This window comes from Alligator mississippiensis, chromosome 9 (assembly GCF_030867095.1).
Source record: "Alligator mississippiensis isolate rAllMis1 chromosome 9, rAllMis1, whole genome shotgun sequence".
Taxonomy (NCBI): domain Eukaryota; kingdom Metazoa; phylum Chordata; order Crocodylia; family Alligatoridae; genus Alligator; species Alligator mississippiensis.
The window spans coordinates 24,872,020-24,889,905 of NC_081832.1; the positions used below are offsets into that span (position 1 = coordinate 24,872,020).

General features: G+C 45.6%; 1 long non-coding RNA gene across 1 annotated transcript in view; it reads left to right on the top strand.

Moving 5' to 3' along the window:
- Positions 1-8,051, top strand: part of LOC109282506 (uncharacterized) — a 62,987-nt gene extending 54,936 nt beyond the window's left edge. The window contains exon 3 of the long non-coding RNA XR_002089507.2: positions 7,795-8,051. This is a non-coding gene — a long non-coding RNA (uncharacterized LOC109282506). The remainder of the gene's footprint in view (positions 1-7,794) is intronic.
- The last annotated feature ends 9,835 nt before the right edge of the window (positions 8,052-17,886 follow it).

Here is a 17,886-nt window from a genome sequence, read left to right on the forward strand (position 1 = left end):
TCTGGGTAATCTGTTCCAGTGCTTCACCACCCTCCTAAGTGAGAAAGTTCTTCCTAATATCTAACCTAAACTTTCCTTGCTGCAACTTGAGCCCCATTGCTCCTTGTTCTATTGTCTGTCACGACTGAGAACAGTCCAGCTCCATCCTCTTTGGAACTAACCTTCAGGTAATTAAATATGGCTGTCAAATCCACCCTTAGTCTTCTCTTTTGTAGACCAAATAAGCCCAGTCCCTCAGCCTCTCCTCAGAACAGAAGTCATGTGCTCCAGCTCCATAACCATTTCCAATGCCCTCCATTGGACTCTCTCCAATTTTTCCACATCCTTTCTCTAGTGGGGGGCCTAAAACTGGACACAGTACTGAACAGAGGGGAATAGAGTGCTGAATAAAGGAGAATAATCACTTTCTTCAGTCTGCTGGAAATGCTCGTACTAATGCAGCCCAGTATGCCATTAGCCTTCTTCACAACAAGAGTACATGGTTGGCTCATGTTGAGCTTGTCCACTGAAACCCCCAGGTCCTTTTCTGCTTAGCCAGTCAGTCCCCAGCCTATACAACTGCATGGGATTGTTCCATCTCAAGTGTAGAACTTTGCATTTGTCCTTATTGAACCTCATGAGATTTCTTTTGACTCAATCCTCCAATTCATTGAGGTCTCTGAATCCTACCCACTTGCATATTCACTACTCCCCCCGGCTTGGTATAATACACAAACTTGCTGAGTGCACTCCATCCCATCTTCCAGGTCATTGATGAAGATATTGAGTAAAACCGGCCCCAGGACTGACCCCCAGGGCACTACACTTGACACCAGCTGCCAACTAGACATCGAGCCATTGACTACTACCCTCTGAACCTGATGATCCAGCCAGTTTTCTATTCACCTTACAGTCCATTCATCCAACCCATACTTCATAGTTTCATAGATGTTAGGGTCCGAAGGAACCTATTAGATCATTGAGTCTGACCCCCTGCCCTGGGCAGGAATGAGTGCTGGGGTCAGATGACCTCAGCCAGGTGTCTCTCCAGTCTCCTTTTAAATACCTCCAAGGAAGGGGACAGCACCACTTCCCTTGGAAGCTTATTCCATATTTTGGCAACCCTCCCTGTAAATAATTTTTTCCTGATGTCCAATCTGAATTTGCTCTCTTCCAGTTTGTGGACATTATTTCTAGTTACCCCAACAGGCATCCTGGTAAACATTGTATACACTATTTCTTGCTGGCCCCCACTGATGAGTTTTTAGGTGGCCATGAGATCACCTCTCAACCTCCTCTTGTGGAGGCTGAAGAGGTTCAGGTCTCTCAATTAGTTCACATAGGGTTTTTTCTGTAGGCCTTTAACCAGATGAGTGGCCCTCCTCTGACCCCTCTCCAGGCCATCCACATTCCTCCTGAGGTGCGGTACCCAAAACTGGATGCAGTACTCCAGCTGCGGCCTGATCAATGCCACATAGAGGGGAAGTATCACCTTCTTTAGTTTGCTAGCAACAATGTTGTGGGAGACCATATCAAAAACCTTGTTAAACTCATGATATATCATGTCCACTGCTGCTCCTGCATTCACAGCACGAGTCATAGTTTCATAGTTTCATAGTTTGTAGGGTCGGAAGGGACCTTGACAGATCATCAAGTCCGACCCCCTGCCATGGCAGGAAAGAGTACTGGGGTCAAACGACCCCAGCAAGGTGTTCATCCAGCTTCCACTTAAAGACCCCCAGGGTAGGAGCCAGCACCACTTCTCTTTGAAATTGGTTCCAGATCCTAGCTGCCCTGACAGTGAAGTAGCGCCTCCTGATGTCTAACCTGAATCTACCCTCTGCCAGCTTGTGGCCGTTATTTCTAGTCACTCCAATTTCAGCAATTTTGCTACATTATTGCTCTTTCCTTCTAATGATAAAGTTAAAGAGCTAATAATCAAACTGATGATAAAAGTTAAAAAGCATGAGCTGGCCATTATAAAAGCAACAGCATTAAGGAGGTTGAGATACAATGCCTAGGAAAACAAAAGGCAAGCACTACCATACCAGAACACACCTCTGACCCATCTGGGCTACTCTGACTCCAGCAGCTCCCATTTCAAGAGGCTTCCAAGGCAGATGCAAGACACCCTGTAACGAACAATTATGGCATGACCTACCCATAGGGGAAATTTCTTCCTAACCTCTATCAGCTGCTAGTTTATGCCTTAAGCACAAAAGCTTATGTCCCTTCAAAAATTATGTTTATTCTGTGAAATTTTGAGTCATGGCCCTTTTTAACTCTTACTAAGCTCTTGGCTAAGTGATATGATACAGGTTAAGCTCTACAAGATAATTATTTCTGATGTTAACAAAAAGGTGTCTTTTGTCAGTTTTATTTTTGTTGCCTTTCTTTCACTGAATGAAACATTGTTCTCATTGCACAACAGAAAACCAGAAGGAACTGATTTGATTTTTCTGTGCCTCTGCCATTTTTCTTATGCATCTTCCCTATTGACTAGACATTCCAGTCTCTCTTCCGATACAAGACCCTCCAATGTACAAGAATATTTTTCACATATCTTTGGGACACTTCAATTTCTGCTATAACATTTTGGAGATCTCAGAATAATCAGAATGGACATAGAATCCCAGGTGATATACCACTGATTTTTTTAAATGGCATTAAAATATCTTAAGTGTCTCATTGTAGAAGCAAATCAGATTGGTCAGGCATGACTTGGTCATGCTGACTGTTCCTAATCACCTTCTTGTCCTCCAAATGCTTATAAATAGATTCCTTGAGGATCTGGTCCATGATTTTTCCAGGGTCTGACCCATCTGTAATTCCATGTATCCTTCTTCTTCCCTTGTTCCCTAGGAATGATATTTGCCCTTTTCCAGTCATCTGGAACCTTTCCCAATTGCCATGAGTTTTCAAAGATGATAGCCAGCAATCACATTGGCCAACTCCCTCACCACCCCTAGGTACATCCCGTCTAGCCCCAGTGACTTGCACATGTCCAGTTTTTCTAAATAGTCCTTAACCTTTCTTTTGCCACTGTTGGCTGCTCACTAGGTCTGTGTGAATAGGCACCTATTCAGTTTGGATTTGGATTAGGCCAATTTGGATTCATCCTATTCAATTCAAAGATCCGAATCACTTTTCTGATTCGATCAGGCCGAATTGATTTGGAAAAGATTTGGCAATTCGGAGATTTGACCATAGGGTATAATGGGGAATCAATGAAATATCTATAACTTTGTTGTTTTCTGGCTAATTCAGATGACTCTTGCAAGGATGGTAGCTGCTGCTGAAGGCAGGAAGTCTGTCAAGTTTAAAGATGATAGGTGCAGGGGTTTCTGGGAAACTGCATGTCAAATCCTGAAAGCAAAACCTGTCACGTGTGTGTGTTAAGCCACAGTGAGGTGAAAATTGCAAAGGTAGTAGCACTTGCTGAATCCACAAAGCCTGCCAAGTTTCAAGGATGTAGGTGCAGGGGTTTCTTTGAAACTGTACCTCAAGCTGCTGACAAGCAAAACTCATGACATAGGTGACTGTGTGTGTGTTAAGGCACAAGGGGGTGAAAACTGCAGGGGGAGTCTGGGTTCTGGGGCCCTGCACCGGTGGCCACAGGCAGGCATAACTCAAACATCTGACTCCCCAGGTACCTCTGCACTTTTACCTATCCTGCAACATCCCCCTTCCCCCGCCCTCTGTCCCCCCCCAGCCTGTCCCTCACCCCATGATGCCTTCATTTCCATTTTCACTGACTGGCTTCCTTGCCTGCATTGCGTGCCAGGCCAGCACCTGGCTTCTTTACTATTCCTTCCATCCAGGACAAGGAGACACACCAACTGCAGGTACTTCCTCAGCCTGACAAAGGGTTTTTCAACTGAAACGCTTCCTAAGATATATTTTTCTAACTATTTTGGGCTTTTTCATAATAAACATATAAACATAAAAACACAAGATAAGCCATCACACACTACAAGTAACATATTTCCAACACAACATCTTTACTTCTTGCTGTCAATTCCTTTATAAAAAGAAAGGCTCTGTGACAGTTCTGTCTGGCTACCTTTGATGCTGCTGGTGCTATTGGTGTTGAGCCAGCTAAGTTATTTTGACCTGCCGTCGTTTACAGTGGTGGACCAGACTGAGGCTATAGGGGAGGAGGAGGCCTCACAGGGGCACACTGCCATGTTGTGCAGAGGCGCCAGCACCAGGAAGGGCACACCTGAAAAAACACACACACAGTCCCACAAGCACCCATGTCACGAGTTTTGCCTGCCTGCGGCCAGAGGTGCAGGACCCCAGAACCTAGACTTCCCCTTCACCTATCTCCTTGACAGCTGGCAGGCTTTGTGCTGCAGGAGGGGCTACCACCCCTGCAGTTTTCACCCCCCCTGTGTCTTAACACACACACAGTATCACCTATGCCATGAGTTTTGCTTGCCAGCAGTTTGAGGTGCAGTTTCCCAGAAATCCCTGCACCTATCTCCTTAAAACTTGGCAGATTTTGTGGCCTCAGCAAGTGCTATGAATCCTTCAATTTTCACCTTGCTAAAGCTTAATACACACACGTGATATGAGTTTTTCTTTCAGGATTTGAGGTTCCATTTGCCAGAAACCTCTGTGCCTATCATGTTCAAACTTGGCAGGCTTCCTTCTATCAGCAGCAGCTACCATCCCTGCAAGTGTCATTTGAATCAGCCAAAAAACAACAAAGTTATAGATATTTCATTGATTCCCCTTTATACCCTATGGCCGAATCTGAATCGTGAATCTTTTCTGAATCTTTTCCAAGTCATTTGGAAGCTCCAAATTGATTCGGAAAGCCTAAAGCTTCTAGTGATTTGATTTGGATTTGTAGATTTGACCTCTGAATCATCCAAATCATCTCTGAATCCTAAGCATGATCCAAAACTTTGCACAGCCCTACTACTCACCTCCTCCCCAAATTGTGCTGCTTGGTGCAGCAGTCTGGGAGCTGTCCTTTTGTGTGAAGACTGATGTAAAAAAGGCATGGAGTACTTCAGCCTTTTCTGCATCATCTGTAATTAGGTTGCCTCCCTCATTCAGTAAAGGACTGACACTTTCCTTGATCTTCCTCTTATTGGTCACATACTTGTAGAAACCCTTCCTGTTACCCTTCATGTCCCTTGCTGGTTGCAACTCCAGTTGTGCTTTCGCCTTCCTGATTTCATCGCTGCATTCCCAAACAGTACTCTTATACTTCTCCCTAGTCATTTGTCCAAGTTTCCTATTCTTGTAAGCTTCTTTTTTGTGTTTAAGCTCACTGAAGTGTTCTCTGCTAAGCCAAACTGGTCTTCTGCCATACTTGTTAGTCTTCCTGCACATTGGGATGGTTTATTCCTGTGCTCTCAGTAAGGTTTCTGTAAAGTACAACCAGCTCTTCTGGACTCATTTCCTCCTTATACCACCTCCCAGGGGATCCCCCCTATCAGTTCCCTAAGTGAGTCAAAGTCTACTTTTCTGAAGACCAGCATTCTTACTCTGCTGCCTTCCTTCTTTCCTTTCCTCAGGATCATAAACTAGGTTTGTGCGAGTTGGCAGCGATCCGGTCCGACTTTCGATCCAGGTGCTTCGGATGGCTGCAATCCGGTTAGTGCCTGGTCCTTGGCAGGCACTTTAACATCACCCTAGATGCATGAGACCGATCACGCAAGGAGTGGAACCAGGCCACCGTGGGTGTCCTTGGGGAGATCTTGAGGGATTATTCTCTGGTGGACATCTGGCGTCCCTGTCACCCCACTGAACCCCCTGCCTTCACCTATGTGAGGGTTGGGGAGAAGCAGGCATGCCACTCCTGGTTAGACCGGGCTTATATCTCTTTGCCACGCTTTGCCCAGGCCCACTCCTCTGGCATCTGGCTGACCCTTTTCAATGATCACCACCTTGTCTGGGCCCAGGGCACGCTGGGGCCTGGGCATCCGGGGTCAGCCTACTAGCATTTCAATGCCAGCCTGCTGGAGGATGTGGGCTTCAGGATGTGCAGCTTTCCGGGAGTTTTGGCTGGCCTGGTAGGAGCAATGGGCAGATTTCCCTTTGGCTCGGAAATGGTGGGATGTGAGGAAGGTGTGCATCCAGCTTTTTTGTTGTGGCTACACTTGGGGGCACACCCGGCAGAGGGAGGTGGTCCAGGAGCAGCTCGAGTGGGAAGTGTTAGAACTGGAGAGGTGCCTGGCTACCAACCCAACCAACCTGTCCCTCTGTGGAGAGTGTTGGGAGAGGTGGGAAGAACTTCGTGCTCTGGACGACCACCACGCCCATGGTGCATTTGCCCTCTTGCGTGTCCAGCTCTTTCAGGAGATGGACCACAGCTCCCGCTTCTTCTATGCCCTGGAAAGGAGGCGGGGGGCCAAGAAGTACATCACCTGCCTTCTGGCAGGTGACGGCATCCCCCTCATGGATCCAGGCGAGATGCGCCAGCGTGCGTGGGCCTTCTATGAAGAGCTCTTCTCCCTGGATCTGACAGATGCCGAGGCCTGTCAGACCCTGTGGGAGGGACTCTTGCAGGTCAGTGTGGGTGACTGGGACTGGCTGGAAGCTCCTCTCACTTTGACTGAGTTTTCGGCCCCCCTCCACCTGATGCCTGGCAATAAGGCTCCAGGCATCGACGGGCTGACCTTCCTGCCAAAGAAGGGAGGTCCCTGAAACCTAAGGAACTGGTGTCCTGTGTCCCTCCTCTGCATGGACTACAAGGTGGTAGCGAAGGCCATCTCGCTGCGCCTGCAGTCCGTGCTGATGGACGTGATCCATCCCGACCAGACATACACGGTGCTTGGATGTTCCATCTTCAACAACTTGTACCTGGTTGGGACCACCAGAAGCTAGCGCGCTGGGAGGGCCTGTCTTTGGCCCTCCTATCTGTGGACCAGGAGAAGGTGTTTTACAGAGTGGATCATGGGTAACTCACAGGCACGCTGCAGGACTTTGGCTTTGGGCCCCTCTTTGTGTGGGCTCTCCAGGTGCTGTACATCTCTGCAGAATGTTTGGTCATGCTCAACTGGACCCTGACGGAGCCCATCCCGTTCAGGAGAGGAATGTAATACCATGGTTTATACAAATGTAAGACAACAATGAAAATCTCAGCTTTAAGACTTCTCAGTTGTATTAATTAGAATGTGATTACAGTGCCATAGTACCTTTATTCTTATTGGACAAGACATTAAAATCATAGTGCCCCATCCTCCTTTTCCAGGCTAACAGAGGTTTTGGGTGGGCATTCCCCATCTCCCCCCACCCCCAACTATACTAATATGTCTTGCAGATCTGCCAAATACATGAATACCATGAAGCTCATGTCAAAGGAGTTTAATGTATTTTTTGTGACAAATTCCCTCTGTAGTTCTTGCTTTGGAGGCCAAAAAGAGTTGCAGCTGGGGAAGAAAAGAGGGGCGGGGATCAAGGTCTTGACACAAGTGGCCTTGGACTTGCATAGCTTTTCTGAAGATCCAAACTCTGCCTTCCCCTTGTGAGAGGACTTGGGTCAGTTTCCCAGACCAATTTATTGCAGAGAATTTCAACTACAAACTCCTCTCCTGCAGTTTTTCATTTGGGAGGAGACCATCTCTTCCCCAGTCACCAAACTGCTGTATGATTTGCAATCTCTGTCTCACCCTCTGTACACTATGACATTGCAACATGATGACACTGTGTCAGGAGCTTTTACACTGTATAGTTAGATTTCAGAACATGCCAGCTTGTAGTGGTACACACTAAGGCTGTGTGAAACAGCACCATTTCCTTTTGACTTCCGTTTCACCGTTTTGAAGGGACAGTGTTTTGTTTTGTGTTACCTCTCAGCTTCGTGTTCTTGGGGAATCCTGGCACAGGATGCAGCCTGTCTCACTCACAAAGAACTCTCCCCCTCCCCACCTCTGCCTGAACAAGAACTGATTCGAGGAAGGACTTACAGAAGACAAAGAAGATGCAGTGTGAGAGACACCTAAAGCTCTCCAGACAAGGGTGACAAGAATGAAGCAACTCCCCTGGTTTCATTTGCATCTGAGATGGAACCAGATGACAACTCATTTAAATGGGAGATGGGACAGGAATGCACCTTCATTTGCATTCAGGATGGAGAACAGAGATTCCAATGCAAGGACTGCACTGAATTCTGGTATCAGAAAAGCAGCAGAGCACTGCATGATGGGGAATCCTTGCTCCAAATGCTAATCAACCCAAATCTACACACACCCAGCTCAGCATTTATCAGACCAATTCTAGTAATGACTCCTCTATTGGTATCCAAAACACTGAATCTTCCTGTCTGTACTGTAAGCTTCCTCAGAGTAATGCCACCTATAGCCAGCAGTGATCAGTTCCTATTATCCAGCATATGAACCATTGTTTACCCCTAAACAAACCTAGTGTTCTCCCTTGAGCCATTGTTAGTTCCCTACAAAAACCCCTACCCAAGCTCAAGTTTCTGTCCTGGTGCTTGGATCTAAAAGCAACCGGGTCCACTCTTTTTCTGCCTGGAATCTCTCCACTGATCATACTGAGGACTCTGCCTGCCTGCCAGCTCCAACAACAGCTGGGAACCTCAACTGGTTCAAACTTCACTGAATGGTGAGACCCCCAACTCTCTCTCTCATAGGTACTCCAGGAACCTGACTTTTATTCTCTTACTCCAGGCACAGCTTTCTAAACCTGACTTTTGCTAATCAAACTCAAGCTAGACTTCCCCAAAACTTTAATTGAGCCTATGTAATATTGTAACTGTTTAGTTGTCTCTCTCTTGCATGGCTATTATTACTGGTATCATCATAAGTTCATATACCTGGCAACAAATAACTTTTATGGTCAAGCTGGTTGCTATACTTTTCCTATGAACTTCACCTAATCTTTCTTCCTCTCGACCTCTCCATTTGCTCTGCAGCAACGCTTTTTTTACCTATGCCAAAGATCCCTGTAATGCCCAAAACCACAGTGGGGTCTGCTCATGAAGGGGGTTACTACTAGGACAGTTAGGGCAAAAGATTGGGACATGCTGAGTTTGAGACACATAAGGGGATCAGCTTGTACAGGCTGATTGACCCAGTTTGGCTCAGATGTGCACTAATGAATTGAATGCTGGCCCATGAGGGTGTCAACTGGACACCCAGCTGGATTCAGAGGTATTCTGTTTACTTGTGTCTGACTGCATTTTGTTGTTACCTTAATGAACTGATTCCTGGCACACAAGGGTCTCAGCCTGTCCATGCTGATCAACCTGGCCAGGTCAGGCGTGTCACGTTAGTGTGCGCGTGTTTGACTGAGTTGGTGTCTGGAGGAACCCAGCCCAATTGAAACTGAGTCCTGCAAGGTAGCTCCATTTGGGGTGAGGACTTGCATAAGAGAGAGATACAGTTCCGTATAGAAACACAAGTAATAACACAAGCAGCACATTGACAGAATTACAGAGACCCCCAGAAGCCTACCCCTAATAAATGAGCACACCCGAAAGTGATGGGCAAATCTGGTAACATTTGACATTTCATTTCATTTTGAAGCACTGTTCCGTTTTGTTTTGCTGAAACTGTTTCAACACGTTTTGATGTTTCACCTATAGGCTATAATTGGGAATCGGAAAAATGCCTATAACTTTGTCACTTCTTGCCTGAATGAAATGAAAACAGCAGCGAGGGTAGCCCCTGCTGAGGCCACAAAGCCTGTCAAGTTTCAAGGAGATAGATGCAGGGGTTTCTAGGAAACTGTACCTCATACTGTTCAGACAAAAACTCATGTCACTTGTAAGTGTGAAGGCACAGGGGGTGAAAACAGCAGGCAAGGTAGCCACTGCTGAGGCCATGAAGCCTTCCAAGTTTCAAGGAGATAGGTGCAGTGGTTTCTGGGAAACAGCACCTCAAGCTTCTGACAAGCAAAACTTGTGACGTGTGACTGTGTATGTGTGTGTTAAGGCATGTCCTCACTGGTGCTGGGGTCTCTACATGACATGGTAGTGTGCCCTAGTGAGGTCTTCTCCTCCTCTATAGCCTCAGCCGGTCCACCACTTTAAATAACAACAGGTAAGTAAGCAGCACAGTAGCACTAGCATCTCAGACAGCCAAACTGTGACAGAGCCTTTCTTTCCTTTCCTGCAGGTGCTTCTTCTCCAGCAGCTGCCAGAGAACTCTCCTTGCCAGCCCCAGCCCTGGGGCTTAGATGTGCCCAGTGCCCTGCCTCCTTCCAGCCAGCTGACCAGGGACAGGTGCTAGGCATGTAGGTTGTAGCCATGTTGGTTTAAGGACATGGCACTGGCAGACAAAGTTCTTTGGGTCAATCATTTAGAAGACCAACTGAATAGTTGGAGAAATATATCTTAGCAAGCTTTTGGGTTGAAAAAACCTTTGTCAGGCTGAGGAAGCACCTGCACTTGGTGTGTGCACTCTTCCTGGATGGAAGGAATAGTAAAGAAGCCAGAGGTTGGCATGCAAATACAAACAAGAAAGCCAGTCAGTGAAAATAGACATGGAGGCATGAGGCAGTGAGGGACAGGCTGGCGGGGGAGGGAAGATGTAGCAGGTAAAAGTGGAGAGGTGCCTAGGTAGTCAGATGTCCGGCAGGTTGTAGGTATCAGAATTCCAATGGCTATATTGAGTCCATGAGTTTATGTACCTAGGAGGTTGATGAAGTGCAGTTCAGAGGCTTGTCTGTGAAAAGTGGTCTATAAATTCCCTTTGAGGATCAGGCCTGATTGGAGACAGGTAGTTGGGTGTTCCTGTCTTTGCTCCCCTCTCTTTGCTGCCAGTAGAACTGGAAGCCTCATGCCTGCTAGTTGTAGGAAAGAGGCTGTGTCTCAGTTTTGGGGGAGGGGAGGACTTACAGCTCTCCCTCTATTCCCTCTTCCGTGCCCCCCCCCCGAAGGCTTGCCAGATGCCTTTCCAGCATGCTTCATAGTGTTTCAGTGTGTTTGGTGTGCTGAAAAATCTGTGTTCTTCTGTAATATAATCTGTATTTATATAATATATATAGATAATTGTATGTATTTATGTAATGTATGTTTTTATGTAATATATAAAATATATAAATGTATGTAGTATGCGTTCCTGAATAAATTCTATACTATAATATGCAATATATGCTGTGCTTCCCTGCAGTGAATGAAATGCACAGTGTGAGAAAAAGCACAGATTTCTTTTCTGGGGGAAAAGAATCAAAATAGACTAACAAAAACAAAAAGAGGATTTTGGGGAGGAATAAATTGAAATGAATGAATGAATATAATAATTAAGGGGTACAGAAAGCAAAAGGTGTTGAATCCCACTTGCTAGTAACAGGCTAGGGAATAGGAAGTGATAGCCTTTCTTTGACACTGCTGAGCTTCTGGAAGACACAGCTCAGTAACTGACCCCAAGGCACAGAGAAAGCTCAGTTCAAACTGTGCATTTTATGCTTTTTTTCCATCCCTCCCCTAGAGCACTGTGATTGGAAGGGACCTCAGGAAGTGGTCACAGTCACTGGTCAGCTACACATGTCAATATCAGAGCAGTCCTTCTCCCCTCTGCCCCATCCCTCTCCTTAGTTTCTGTTTCCCTGCAAGCAAGCCCAGCTTCAAATCTTGAAATGTTTCAAGACTTTCGAAACATTTCAAGAGCCCTCATTTTGTTTCAAGGCTATTCCAAAGTGTTTTGTTTCAATGTCATTGTTTCAACCTCAAAACGAGTCGAAACAGTGTTGAAACGAAACACCCGGTGAAATTTCACACATCCCTAGTGCACACCTGTAAAGCTGTTCGCAACAGACTTTAAGAGCTGTTAGATTGGATAATTCTGGATGCATGGAGGGTCACTCAAATGGCATTTTTTTTGCCCATTCAACCACATCAGTGCAGCATTTAAAATTAAAAGACTACTTGATTGTGTGTACTGTGGAATTGGAGACACTGCTGTCCTGCAATGCTCTGGATTTTATTCATGAAAACAGTCAGCTTGAATCAAGGCTTTATAAATCCTACAGAATGCTTTGGCTCCTTTGTATAAGCCTTCAGTTGGACCCAGTGTACTATTGTGATGATCAGAGAAAACTGACTTCCTCCCACCCTCAAAAAACACACACAACCCCCCAACCAACAAATGTGTTGGAATCTTTATTTTCATTTTGTTTCCCACTTGGCCCAACACCAGGTAGAGCACTGAAAACACACCCTTTCATTAATTTATTAAATACAATGACTTTTTTTTTTTTTAACTTTGGAACTGAATTTTTTGGGAAGCAGGAACACACTGCAGGAATCCAGGGAGCTACATTTCAATGACATGTTTATTTAAATTTCTAAGCCATGTGCCAGTGGCAGCTGCAGATTGAAGAGGAGGAAAAGAAGCATCTGGCTCCTCTTTCCAATATACCAAAGAATCTTTTTTTCCCCTCTTCCATTCCCTGCTCCTGAATCCTGTCCAGGACAGATTCACGTGTGCTCATGGATAGTGACCCTAGGTGGGCAAGAAACCTTAGCATTTTCACCCATAAGGATCCTCAGGGAGATGGTTTTGTCACATGCATTAACGATACTGTTTCCTGATGGCACTTGCTTTTGTTCCATGGAACAGCTCTTTGCAATGTTCTGTTAGAAATTTGTGGTGGTTGCTTAATATTGTCTGGTTCATAGTTGTCTCATTTGTTCCTGGCTGGTTTTTCTTCACTGTCACTGGTAATTACTCTGCTTTCTGTTTGGTTTACGGGTATAATTCTTTACTTTGCTTTTTATTGTTATTATTATTTTTATGAAGCACAGTTAGATGCAGATCCACCAGTTGCTGAGATGCTTGGTGAGCACCACTCTGGGGAGCAAGATTATATTCTGGCAAGGGTCTTCAGCCTGAACTCAAAATCTAGAGCAGTGATCCGCAACCTTTTAAAGCTGTGGGCCAGATTGACCCAGTTTGGGTCAGAGGCAGGCCAGCCTGGGGGGGAGGAGGAGGTGTTTGCTAGGACCCAGCAGCTGCTAGTGCTCTTCTCCAATGCTGGCATGGGGAAAACACCTGCCACTGCCTGTTTTCCCCATGCTGGCACAGGGAAAGCAATTACTGCTGAAGCCCTCCCGCACCACCCAGTTGCACCGAAGTCCCATGTCTGCAGGTTGGATTGAAAGGTTCTGCAGGCCAGATCCAGCCTGGGGCCATAGGTTGCTGACCCGCTGATCTAGAGTGTTTTAATTTGGCTCATTATAGCACAGGGAAACCACCTGTAGCACTTAGACATGTTTCTTCTTGGTCCATTCATCAGACTTCAGGGAATTGTTTCAGGGGAGATTTTCAAAGAAATCAATGGAAGTTAATGCACTACCAGTCCATTGATCTGACAAACGGCTCTTGGGAACTTAAAGGACATGGCATTGGTTTGCTTGATCAAAGCTGCCTTTCCCTACCACAAGGGCTAAAATGCTGGAAACCCCGCATTCAAGCAACCTTCTTTAAATGAAGCTGCCTTTTATTTCAGTAAAAGCCAATCATGAACCCAGCTCACTGGCCTGTGCAGCCCACGCAAAATCGTGCTCAACACTTGTTTCACAAGTCTTCCTGGCAGTTGAAACTTCCATACCAGATGTGTTTGGGAACAGTTTTTTACTACATAGCTCTGAGCCTTCATTTTTTTGCAGACAAGCACAGAGTTGGCAAAACAAGTCTCTACAGAAAACTAATAAAAAAGACCATAAATCTACAGATTTTTAACACCTGCAGATTTTCATATCCCTGGTGATAGTGTACAATTAAACTACTGTTACTTTCCCAGAGATTAGCACATTGTTAAAGCATGCCCTGGTTTAGCAATCCATCACTGTCTGGATCAAATCAAACATTGTTTTTGTTATGTCAGATTTAATTGAAGCTGTAGCCTCCATGAACTAGCTGCAAACATTATTCTGTGAATTTCCTTTCTCTCACTGTTTTTTAGGCTCCTAGAACACATTAATTTAAAGGTGCCAAAGGATCTCATTCCCTGCCATGTACATTAAGGGTGTTCGATTCAGATTCGGCCCGAATTGGGGACAGTGATTTGATTAATTGATTTGGATCACTGTCCTGAGTCGATTTAGCCAAATCTGAATCTGAAGATTCGATACTGATTCAGAGAATCAGCGATTTGGCCATAGACACAGCTTTAAATGTTTTTTCTACATACCTCGAGGTACCAGGCATGGCTCATGAATGCTGCGATAGTGGGGTGGATGCAGCATCCATGGTGGGGGGCGGGCTGCATGCTTGGCAGCAAACCCAGAAGTAGATCAGAAGAACTTCTGGTCCACTTCTGGGTCTGCCACAGAGCACGCGGGGGACCCCCCTGCACCCCCCTGGCTTGGCGATCGGCTTGGGGGGACCCCAGGTTCCCCACCAGACTCAGGAGTCACCAGTCGCTGAGCTGGAGGGTGGGGGAGCAGCATTCCCCACGCACTCCCCAGCAGACCCGAATCAGAAGTGCTTTTGGTCCGTTTACAGGTCCACTGCTGAGCCTACTGGGGACCCCTCCCCCCACCCCGTGCTCCTGTGGGAAACTCTGTCTGCCCCAGCATCTCAGCATTCACGAGCAGCCTGGTGCCTTGAGGTATGCAGAAAAAACATTTAAAACTGTGTCTATGTCTGAAGCATCACATTTTTCCAAATCTCTCCAAATTGATTTGGGGGGTTCCAATTCAATTCAGAGAGATTAAAGGGCCTCCTGATTCAATTTGGATTTGGAGATTTGGCCGCCAAATCGGGCTGAATATCCACCAAATTGAATCAGTGACCAAAGCTTCACACAGCCCTGTACATGGCAGGAGACGTGATTTTGGGACTGGGGATCAGGTCCCAATTGCACCCTTTTTACTTGCCAGTGCAGGAGGAACCCAGGATTATAATCCCAGGCTCCTCTTATACCAGAAAATTGAAAGCTGGAATTGTCCACAGCTTTCTGTTACCTGGTGTGGTCCCAGGTCTGACAATCAGCTAATTGCCATCATCAGCCCTGTGGCAACCCTGGACATAACACACATTAAATTTAAGGGGCCATGGAAACCATCCACAAAAATGTTCCACGCTATATGTGGAACATTTTAATAGCTGGTTTGCCATTTTATGGTGCCTTAAATTATGTGCACATGTGTAGAACCTTTGCTATTTATGCCATAATTAGCATGTTAATTGTGACGTAAATGTAACAGGTAGGGGGGCCCTGAGAAACAGAGGTAGCATTCTGACATCATCACACATCTTTATGCAGAGTCATGGAGGTAGGCAAGTCTAGAATTATGGTTGGGAAGGCAATTTCATTGCAAAGAGTGGCCTGAAAAAAATATTATTCTCTGAAGAGTAAAAGCTACTATATTTATTCTCCATTCAAAAATAAATGTATTTGGTAAAGTTACAAAAAATCCCATTTTACCATAGATCTGTATTATCTGACCTTGCTAAAAAGGTATTATTCATGGTTGAGGTACATTTTGTTTAAGATGAATTTAATCTTTTGGTTAACTCAAAAAGGGTTTATTTTTAAGAACCTTAAATTCATCTTAGGCCTCAATGAGAAGTAGCATGCTCTTATTCTTATGACACAGTAGTTCCTAGGTCCCATTGTAGGACCCATTGTACTAAGCATTGTACATTACAGGATTAAAAAAAAACAAGTCTCTGCTCCAGTGAATTTGCAGTCTAAATAGACAACAGACACAGGGTGAGATGGAAAACATACATTTTGATTTCTGGAATCAATGGTATTTAGGCATCTAATTTGGCTATAGATATATAGATATATTTTTGTTAAGTTTCTAGATAAGTTGTAAAAAAACAAAGAACAGTGCAGCCTTGTTTATGGAAGACCATACATTTTAAGGAAGAGAAATAGGATGAGGGCAAACGGTATTCCATAATGGTGAAGGAAGAAGACAAGAGTCCTTACCTCCAAAAGTGTCATTTTCACAGAAACACATGGGCATTTTTACATGTGTTTTGGGATGTGGCACTGGGCGCTTTAATTAGCGAGCCGTGCTAATTAAAAGCGCTTATGTGTCATGCGTATCATCCCCACACTGAAAAAATGGCAGCAGCATGCTTTGAACTAAAGCTCATTGAGCATGTTTTATTTCAAAGCACCCCGCTGTAATTTTTTCAGTGCGGAGACACGTGGGGACGCTGATACACGATGCGGAAGGCTGCCAGAGCACGTCAATTTCTGTACTCCAACAAACTCGATTAATCAATTTGGCTCCAATGCACTGGATTTCCAGCATGTCAGAGCAGGCTCCATGCATGTCTAGGCTCCATGCATAGGAGCCCATAAATCCCAACTAATTAACACCTTTCACATTCACAGGAAAACTGGTTCAGTCCAGTTCCAAAAGTTTCAGTGAAACAAAGAATTTAAATCAAACCAGTCAAAGACTATTTTTTAGAATATTAGAACCAACTATCTTTAAATATTGGGTATAGGCTGGAGGGAAATTTGGAGAACTTAGCAAATTCAAGAAGACCTGCTGCCATTCTGCATGACGCTCTCCTCCTACCTCTTGGGTCTCCTCCGCTGGTATAGGTGAGAATCTATGTTGTGCTGTTACAGACAGACTTTGGGATAATTATTGTTTATTTATTTGTTTTGAAGTGCAAGCAAATAAAACGTCAGGCTGTTTCTGCCTCTTTTGTCAGTAACCAACCTGCAAGGTTCATAGATTCTAGGGTCAGAAGGGATCTCAGCGGGCCATCTGGTCCGACCCCCTGCCCTTGGCAGGCAAGAAAAGGGTCACCAAACCTAGGGTCATGTGATCCCAGCCAGGTGCCTGTCTAGTCTCCTCTTGAAGACCCCCAAGGATGGGTTGAGCACCACCTCCCTTGGAAGCTCATTCCAGATCCTGGCAACCCTGACTGTGAAGAACTTTTTTCTAATGTCCAGTCTAAACCTTCTCTCCAGTAGCTTATGGCCATTGTTCCTTGTTGTTCCAGGGGGTGCCCTGGTCGCCTACTTCATGTTGCTTTCCCCTTATGAATTTGTATACCGCCACAAGGTCCCCTCTCAGCCTTCTCTTGGAGAGGCTGAAGAGGTTAAGGTCCCTTAGCCTTTCCTCATAGGGCCTTCCCTGCAGGCCTCTAATCAGATGAGTGGATCCTCTTTGGACCCTCTCCAGGTTGTCTGCATCCCACTTGAACTGCGGCGTCCAGAACTGGACACAGTACTTCAGCTGCGGCCTGACCAGTGCCGCATAGAGAGGGAGAATCACCTCCCTAGACCTGTTTGTTTAGCATGACAAGGTGAGAATGACTCTTCTGACTACTTTATCACATTGATGACTCATGTTCATCCTGGAGTCAACAGTGACTCCAAGATCTCTTTCTGCCTCAGTGGTGCTGAGAAGGTTGCTCCCCAGCCTATAGGTATAATGGCAGTTCTTTCTCACTAGATGCAGCACCTTATACTTGTCCTTATTGAATTGCATCCTGTTGCTCTCTGTTCACTTCCCCAACCTGTCTAGGTCAGCCTGGATCTGGTTCCTCCTCTCCAGGGTGTTAGCTGCACCCCATAATTTTGTGTCATCCATGAATTTGGACAGGGTGCTTCCCACCCTTCATCCAGATCACTGATGAAGATGTTGAACAGCACCGGCCCCAAAACTGAGCCCTAAGGGACTCCACTGCACACATCTTTCCAGGTTGATACCGACCCATCCACCACCACTCTCTGAGTGTGACCCTTGAGCCAGTTTGCTACCCAGTCTACCATGTAATCATCCAATGCAAATCTCCTCTATTTATTTATAAGGATGGTATGGTAAGGTTACTTGTAATCTGGGTACCAGGGGCAGCCTATGTTTCCACTAGGAAAGTCCTCATCACACCTGCATTTCTGTTGCTGGGCATATGCCTAATCACTCACAGGCTGAATAATCGTTAGCCCCAAATGAAAATGACAGCCTGTTTTTTCAAACACTCACCTGGGAGAGATGTGCAA